The sequence below is a fragment of the Rutidosis leptorrhynchoides genome, chromosome 1 (assembly GCF_046630445.1).
Source record: "Rutidosis leptorrhynchoides isolate AG116_Rl617_1_P2 chromosome 1, CSIRO_AGI_Rlap_v1, whole genome shotgun sequence".
NCBI classification, from domain to species: Eukaryota; Viridiplantae; Streptophyta; class Magnoliopsida; order Asterales; family Asteraceae; genus Rutidosis; species Rutidosis leptorrhynchoides.
Window position 1 is genome coordinate 94,060,239 of NC_092333.1, and position 10,399 is coordinate 94,070,637.

The following is a 10,399-nucleotide window of genomic DNA, read 5'->3' on the forward strand; positions in this document are numbered from 1 at the left end:
TTTGGTTGACACTTTAAAGCATGTTTATTCTCAGGTATTAAAGAAATCTTCCGCTGTGCATTAGCTCATTTTAAGGATATTACTTGCAGTCATTCAAGACATACTTTGAAAGACGTTGCATTCGAGTCGTTGAGTTCATCAAGATTAATATTAAGTCAATTATAGTTGGATGTAATATGAAATGGTATGCATGCCGTCAATTTTTGATGTAAAGAAAGTTTGTCTTTTAAAAATGAATGCAATGTTTGTAAAACGTATCATATAGAGGTCAAATACCTCGCGATGTAATCAACTATTGTGAATCGTTTATAATGTATATGAACGGGTCCTTTCAGTTGGTATCAGAGCGGTGGTCTTAGCGAACCAGGTCTTGCATTAGTGTGTCTAACTGATAGATGTTAAGATGCATTAGTGAGTCTGGACTTCGACCGTGTCTGCATGACAAAAGTTTTGCTTATCATTTCTAGTCGGAAATCATCTGCTTATCATCCTTAGAAAATTACCTGCTTATCATTCATAAGTCTAGACACGTTTTACTGCATTTACTGCATTGATAGTGTATAGACGAATTCTTATCTTAGCATATCTGTTATTACGAACTTTGACTGATATCTTTTCAAAGATTCTCCGTAATTTACGGGATTTTGGTATTATATATACATATGTAAATTATGTATTGAAGAGTACCAAATCTAACTCCTATAATCTATTCCATACCAAAAAATTCATTTTCCCCATTATACAAGATGGATTCCGCATCTAGTTCGAATTCTTCAGATTCCGACAGTTATGCCGATATGGATTTCCATTCGGGCTCCGAAAGCAGCGTCACCGGAATGGATCAACCAATTTCCCATCATCTATTCTGGATGAATTAGGGATGGGTTCGTAATATACTAAATCACTGGAGACAAGAAGAAGGTGATCCATTCCATCCACCAAATTGCCCTCTTGTCGATGAACCTGAAGCACTTACCGGCGAACCTATTCGAAACACCATTTTCTCTCTCATTTCTAGAGTATCTCGTCACGATTATATACTATCCCATATTACAAATCTTGTTCATTCGCTCGCTCCAACCGCCAATCATCCCGGTGTACTAGCAGAAGTTAACGAACTTCGCGCTCGCGTGACGGCTTTGGAGAACATGGTGCGAAGGTTGCAAACACCAGCAGCAGCACCAGCAGCATAATTGGCACCACCATCAATAACATCAACAATACCATCATCACCACTAACAAACAACATCCGCATCACACGTCTCAACATCATAATCTGTCTCACAAACATCAACATCATACGCACCATAGATACCAAGGAGTACCAACAATAATGAACGATGAAGTATTGATCCATAACTTCATTGATGTTCTGCAAAGAATATGTGGTTTCAAAAAGTTTTAGAAATTTCTTATTCTAGCTCAAACCGAAAAGCAAATGAGATTAATATCATATTAACTCATTAAATTCATGATTTCATCTGAAGAAAATATATATGTATATATGTTTTCATAAAGATTGTAATTAAAAGTTCTTTTGTACAAAATATTAATGGTGAAATTTTTTTTTTTTAACGGGTAGGTAATACCCGAGGAATAATTAGATTTCATCTTAATAAGTTACATTGTACATTCGTCGAAGCTGATTCAACAGTCATTTACTATCCTAGTTACAACCACCAATATATGTATCCGTTCACCGCAGAATAACCATTTTCATTCAATTTCATATTTAGATTTTGACTTCCCAGAATCCAACAAGTGGCATATGAAGAAAACATATGACAAAATAAAATCTGTTAGAAACAAACAAATTAACTATGAAAAATTTTGTTAAGAATCCAAGCTAACTGTTCCAGCTAAGTGTTCCTAGCTAACTGATTACATTTTATTTATCGCAGTTTATTTCTCGCAATTTAATTATCGTACATCGTCATTTAATTTCTGTAATTATTTTACACACTTTAAATATCGGGACACGTATACAATGTTTTGACATATCATATCGACGCATCTATATATATTATTTGGAATCACCATAGACACTCTATATGCAGTAATGATCGAGTTCTCTATACAGGGTTGAGGTTGATTCTACAATAATATATATAGTTTGAGTTGTGATCGAGTCTGAGACGTATACGGGTCACGACACGTATTAATTAATTCGTATATTATATATTAAACTATATATGAATTATTGGACTGTTACTGTGGACTATCGACTGTGGACTAATGACATTGGACAATTAAAATGAATTAAAATATTGATTATAACATATGAAACTAAACATTTCTTCAAGATTGCCACTTGATTTCATCTTAAACCTCATTGTATCTCAACGATTACAATCAGCGTTCAAATCTATCATGATTCTTAAAAACACCTCAATCGAGAGGATAAACCAGCCGCACTTCATCTACGGAAGAAAAGATTAATGCATATAGTTATGCACCTGAAAAATCCTCGGAAACTGAGTAAACGTTTGACACGTATCTTTTCTAGTTCCTTTGACATTGTTATTACCGAAGATCGTTTTGCAATCCCTTTCCAAAGTAGCTAATTTTGTCACAGCTCCAGCAAGTCAACTTCGACTTTTTATCCGAAACAACTTTATTATAACCGCGATATATATGCGTACTCTTTATTGTTACTGGGGAACCTTTTATATTCCACAATATTACCATCAGTGATTAATCATTCTAAAAACACAATTCTCCTGAAACTACCTCGGTTTGATAACCGATGGCCCAGATCAGTTAACTTTGAAAATGCTGACGAAGCAGCATGTTGTAGATGATCTTAATGGCCAAAAGTTTGATGATAAAGAAAGGAGTGTTAGGAACGCTCGATAGAAAATTTAGTACCGAAAAGAGGATTATGCGAAACTATGAAGAAAGCCGTGGACAAATCACAAAGAATAAGTTTGCCTTCAAAGAATCCAAATGATTCTGTGCCTGCTGAAATCGTTAGCAAACATCTTATTTCTCATTCTAAACCTTCACAGACAAATCTTCTTCATCATCCATTAATATTAGAAATTCTAAGATATTCTCGTATGTTCTATTATAAATATCCTCCATATTTCTGCGATATTTTCACAACTATTCTTATCTGAGATCATTTATCTCTCCGTAATATCTGCAACATAAAAGAAACTGTGTTAGTTTCTAAATTCTGAAACCTTCGAGTTTAAAATATGAATGTTTTGAAGTAGTGTTGGGAACTGAAGCATGGATTAGTATAATATAATGACACTTGATCAACGTCATTATATTACAGTAAGTCATGCTGAGTTTCTAATGAAGCATGATGATTCACAGTACCGTCATCATGTGCCATTTACACGACTCTTACATTCTATCTAATCTCTAAACATATCAAGAGAATATTTTTCTGGATGACTCGGTCTTCTCCAGGGTATTCTGGTAATTTAACAAATCAAAATCGTTCTATTACCATTTTCTTCTTAGAGCATTAGCTATGTTCATTCTGAATTTCATATCTACGAATTCCGGACCATTACTCGCTTGACTCGAAGTTGGGAAGAGAAAACGAAACCATGAAGCTCCGAAAAATAATGAAGAATATAAACTCCGATAATAACCCCGAAATTACAAACCGTGTATATCGATGCAGATAGCAATATAGAGACACGGGAGAATTAGAAACACTATAAACACAAGAGTATAGTAGAAGTAAATAGATTTTCTGGTGGTAGATGAAAAAGAAGAATGACAGATATAAAAGTTAGGAGTATATCAAAAATCAGGACTGGATGGAACATATTGATGAATGCTTTAAAGTAAGAATCAAAGGAGAAATAATAGAAGGTGTGAGTCGTGGTAAATAAGAAAACGAAGGGGTGAATTTATAGTGAAATATCCGACAGAGCAATCGAAACAGATTATTGCATATAATCAAAGAAGATCTTGATTTCCTTAATCACCAAAGAACCAAATCTTGTTACGTAAGATTCTCTTTAAATCCCTTAAATCCCGGAAATCAATCATAACTACGTCATCGGTTAAGACGAATATATTTTACTCATCTCACTCTTTTACAATAATCTCATTTATATTCTTCGCATAATCGAATCGTTTTATCTACATTACTCAATGATGATAAAACTCCATTATCACCTTATATTTGTCATGAAAACCTTCTTATTGTTATCCATAACAACCTCTATCAAATTTCGGGGACGAAATTTCTTTAACGGGTAGGTACTGTAATAACCCAAAATTTTCCGACCAAATTATACTTATGAGATTAATATTTACATAAATTAAACCATACCAACATGATAAGCAATCCAAATTGTTGAGACTTGTGTTTTTGAAAAGAGTTTTACACAACGTTTGACCGTCCAATATGACCGATGATATCACGAACTATATAACATACGATAATTATACGTTTGTATATATATATATATATATATGTATTATTATATATTTAACATGATCTAAGGATGGTTTAACATCTCATTGTGTACTAATGACAATGAGTTATAAGTATATTTTGAAACTACTAACTTAAGTTTTCAAAACGATAACTATACGTAACATTCTTTGATATATATACTTATAATATATAATGCTTATACACGTATCGTATATATATATATTTAATCACTTTTTAAGGACTTAAATACATAAAACAATATAAGTATATTCACAAAAGATAGCTAAATTTGAATTCTCGTTCCGTTTCCTCAAGATTTCTATACGTATATCTAGGGTATATGTACCCATATCATACCCAACTTCTATACGTATTTACTATTGATATATACACATCAAATCAACATCCTAATCAATATTATTACTGCCCTAGATATGAGGTAACTAGGATTTGTCAAGTAGTATGAATTATTAGTAAGAAAATAAAATTAGGTATCCTTTTCTTTCTTTATAAACTAAAAACGTTTTTATAAATGAACACCATTTCTTCACTCCATTTTCTCATACCTACACCCTCATTTCTCTCTTAAAATACTCCTAACTTCATACTTGATCATCTCCAAGCATTTTCCCCATCATTTAGCTTCAATTACAAGCCTTAAACACCATAAGAAAACTCTTTCAAGAACATATCAAAATAACCACCCATTTGAAGAAGTTTACTTCCAACCTTTTGATCTAACTCCACCACTCTTTGATTCCAAGATTATTTCTTATCTTTTGTAGTAACTTTTTCCAAGTAACTTGAGGTAGTAACCGTGTTCATAATCTTATTCAATTCATATTCATATAGCTATCTTATTTTGTGGTATAAAATTTTAACAACAAGAACATAGTTTGAATGATTTCAAACTTGTTCGCAAACTAAATAGATCCTTCTAACTTGACTTTTAAAACACTTCAAGACCTGTAATATATCATAATAATATGCTAACTTAACAAGATATAACTTGGTTTTACAAAGAACATCTTAAAAACTGAATCTACGTCGTCGGAGTGCAACCGGGGGCTGTTTTAGGTTGGATAATTAAAAACCATCTTGAACTTTGAATTGAAAGTTCATGTTCTGGAAAAATGATATTTCTTATGAATATGTTAACACATAAAAATTTCATGGTTTAACTCAAAGTGTAAGTATTTTTAGAAAAATGATCATTAAATGTTGTTTTTATGATGGAAAATTATCACTTTCATAAGTTTCACCAAAGTTTGACCTATAACCTATGATTTCAAATACAAACTAAGGTATTTTCAGTTCATATTCTTAAAATTTGACTCGATCCAAGGAAGTGGCAAGTTGAACCAACAATAACGGAGTTGTAATGAAGAAACTACGACTAAAACAAGATTGGGTATCCGAAGCTAGTTTAGCTACGAAAATATTTGGAGAAAAAGTAAATTAATCATATCTTTTCTAATTAATATGATATTTTATATATAATTACTTATGATTTGATTTTATATATTTCAGGACCACCCGTAAACAACACGAGAAGATTAATCATAAGACCTCATGATTGTACGCAACACGTCATTTGACAACACGGTACTTTATGTACGCAACACGTCATTTGACAACATGGTACCATGGGTCGAGATTAATTCTAATCAATACGAATACGATGGGGTCTTTATTTATTTTATTTAAGCAACTAATTGTAAACCACTAAAATCGGACTGCTAACTACGGACTAAGAAAATATTAAAAGTATTAATAGTGTATATATATGTAACGATTACTTAAAAAAGAAAATATGTTGATATATTATATATATGGTTAGGTTCGTGATATCTATCGGAGACCAAGTCGAATTAAATACCTTCAAGGCAAAAGTGAGTTTCATTTGCTCCCTTTATATATATATTTTTGGGCTGAGAATACATGCGCTGATTTATAAATGTTTTACGAAATAGGCACAAGTACTAAAACTAATTCTATGTGGGTTTAAACCAGAAATATACCCTTAGCTTGGTAACATTAAACTACTTGTCTATGTACGGTAGGCGCGAATCCTAAAGATAGATCTATTGGGTCTGACAAACCCCATCCTGACTATGAGATGCTTTAGTACTTCGAGGTTATTTTAAACACACCTGATCTGGTGTACTTCAGAGGGTAAAACATGAACGTTAAGGCTTGTTACCGGGTGCCTACAACTTATAGAATACTTTTATACACTTGCGAGTGTACGGATATTTATAGAAACTGAAATCTTGTGGTCTATTACTATTACGGAAATGATGGATTATGATAAACTAATGAACTCACCAACTTTTTGGTTGACACTTTAAAGCATGTTTATTCTCAGGTATTAAAGAAATCTTCCGCTGTGCATTAGCTCATTTTAAGGATATTACTTGCAGTCATTCAAGACATACTTTGAAAGACGTTGCATTCGAGTCGTTGAGTTCATCAAGATTAATATTAAGTCAATTATAGTTGGATGTAATATGAAATGGTATGCATGCCGTCAATTTTTGATGTAAAGAAAGTTTGTCTTTTAAAAACGAATGCAATGTTTGTAAAACGTATCATATAGAGGTCAAATACCTCGCGATGTAATCAACTATTGTGAATCGTTTATAATGTATATGAACGGGTCCTTTCATACTGGCCTAAAACTCGTCCACAAGTGAAATTACCAAGGAGCCCTTCAAAATATCTAATTAAAAGGAACAGAATCCGGCTACAGTGAACATTGCACCACACGTACCCTTATGTGTGCGCTGTGCGCACCAAGCTCAGATCAGTCTCTGACCTCTGTTTAAATACACAAGGTCACCCACACTTCATGTACCCTATTTACACTGCTGTACAATAATTATTCGGGTCTTACAACTCTCCCCCACTTGAATCGGAGCGCGTCCTCGCAATCCAAGCCGCATGACAAGAGGGAAGATTAACCAACACGAACTCTTCGGGCTCCCAAGTAAACTCGGAACCTTTACTCCGACGCCATTGAACTTTAAAAGTTCTCACCTCTTTATTTCTCAACCTTTTGACCTTCTCATCGAGTATAGCAATCGGCTCCTCAATATACTCTAACTTATTATTTAGCTCAATCTCGTCTAATGGCACCCAAGATGAATCATCCGCAAGACACTTACGGAGATGAGAAACATGAAATGTATTATGGATCCCCGCAAGCTCTTCGGGTAATTCTAAACGATACACAACTTCACGAACACGAGCTAAAATTTTAAATGTCCCAATAAACCGAGGAACTAACTTTCCCCGTTTTCGAAACCGAATAACACCTTTCCATGGCGAAACTTTAAGCATCACCATGTCACCTTCTTGGAACTCAATTTGTCGTCTACGCTTATCGGCATAAGATTTTTGTCTATCATGGGACTTTTTCAAATGAGTCCGAATCATATCAATCTTGCTATTCGTCTCTAAAACCAAATCGGTACTCTCGATTTCTCTTTGACCAACTTCACCCCAACAAATTGGAGTTCGACACCTTCTCCCATAAAGCATCTCATAAGGTGGCATCCCGATACTAGTATGATAACTATTATTGTACGAGAATTCCACCAAAGGTAAGTGCTCATCCCAACTACCACCGAAATCAATAATACACGCCCGTAACATATCCTCCAATGTTTGGTTCGTACGTTCAGTTTGACCATCCGTTTGAGGATGGTACGCCGTGCTCAATTTCAATTGTGTACCCATATCTTCATGAAACTTTTTCCAAAACCGAGATGTGAAACGGGTATCTCGATCCGAAATAATAGATATAGGAACCCCATGTCTCGATATCACTTCCTTGATAAACAACTTAGCCAAGGTCTCCGACGATATCGCTTCCCGAATGGGAAGAAACAAAGCACTTTTCGTCAATCGATCAACTATTACCCAAATCGAATCAAATTGGTTTCTCGCCGTCTTTGGTAACTTTGTAATGTAATCCATGGTAATGTGCTCCCATTTCCATTTCGGGATTTCTAACGGTTGAAACATACCATACGACTTTTGGTACTAGGCTTTAACTTGCAAACACGTGATGCATTGTTCAACATACTTAACAACATCACGTTTCATGCCCGGCCACCAATACTCTTTCCTCAAATCAAGATACATTTTCGTTGCGCCCGGATGAATGGAATATTTTAACTTATGTGCTTCATCAAGTAGCAATCGTCGAGAATCCCCCATCTTAGGCACCCACACTCTTCCTTGAAAAGACAACAAACCATGCGGGCCTAAAGTAATGAACTCCGTTTGCCCCACGATTCGTTCCTCATGCTTGTTGTGAACGTAAGCTTCTATTTGAATCTCACCAAGTTTTACAAGAAAATCGTTAGTAATAATCATACGTAACAATCCCAATCGTAATGCCGGATGTTGACTCTTTCGACTCAACGCGTCCGCGACAACATTCGCCTTAACCGGATGATAAAGTATTTCACAATCGTAATCTTTTACCACATCCATCCATCTACGTTGACGATAATTCAAATCTCGTTGATTAAAAAGATGTTTCAAACTCTTATGATCCGAATAAATCGTACTCTTGACACCATACAATTAATGGCGCCAAATTTTCAACGCATGCACTACCGCCACCAACTCAAGATCATGAGTCGGATATCTCGTTTCGTGTTCCTTTAATTGTCGAGAGGCATAAGCGATGACTTTACCTCTTTGTATTAGAACACATCCGAGCCCATTTAGAGAAGCATCACAATAAACCGTCATGTCTTCCACCCCTTCCAGCAATACCAACACTGGAGCTCGACACAACTTCTCTTTTAACAATTAAAAGGCAATTTCTTGCTCGTTTTTCCAATTAAATCTAGCGTTCTTCCTCGTTAATTTCGTCAATGGAGAAGCTATCTTGGAAAAGTCTTGGATAAACCGACGATAATAACTGGCCAATCCAAGAAAACTTCGGATTTCCGTAGGCGTAGTCAGTCGTCCCCAACTCTTCACCGTCTCTATCTTCCCCGGATCTACTTGAATACCATCTTTGTTCACAATATGGCCAAGGAATTGAACTTCCCTTAGCTAAAATTCACATTTGGAGAATTTAGCATACAACTTCTCCTTCCGCAACGTCTTTAACACACCACGCAAATAATGTTCATGTTCCTTCATACTCTTCGAATAGACAAGTATGTCGTCAATGAACACAATTACCGACTTGTCCAACATAGGTTGGCACACTCGGTTCATAAGATCCATGAATGCCGCCGGTGCATTCGTAAGACCAAAAGGCATAACTACGAATTCAAAATGCCCATAACACGTTCAAAAAGCCGTTTTCTCGATATCTTCCTCACGGACCCGCATTTGATGATAGCCGGACCATAGGCCGATTTTAGAGAAATACGTCGCACCTTGGAGTTGGTCAAACAAATCGTCAATTCGACGCAATGGATAACGATTCTTGATCGTCACTTTGTTCAACTCCCGATAATCGATGCACATCCGCATACTACTATCCTTCTTCTTCACAAATAAAGTCGGAGCGCCCCACGGCGAAGCACTCGGTCGGATAAAACCCTTTTCAAGCAACTCTTAGGTTTGATTTAGCAACTCTTGCATTTCTGTCGGCGCTAAACGATACGGAGTTTTAGCAATGGGGGTAGCCCCCGGAACCAACTCAATGCGAAATTCAACCTGTCTTTCCGCCGGAACACCCGGTAACTCATCCGGAAAAACGTCTTCAAATTCATTTACCACCGGAATTTCACGAATGGGTGGTGGCTCTTCACGAGTATCAACAACATGGGCAAGAAAAGCCATGCCCCCACTAACAAGGAAACGACGTGCCCGTGCATAGTGCATATCGGCACAAGTCTTCTTCGCTTATCGCCATGAATAATTAACTCTCCCCAACTTGGGGTCTTCACACGGATAGATTTTTCATGGCATGAAATATCGGCTCTATTTTGATCGAGCCAATCCATACCAACAACG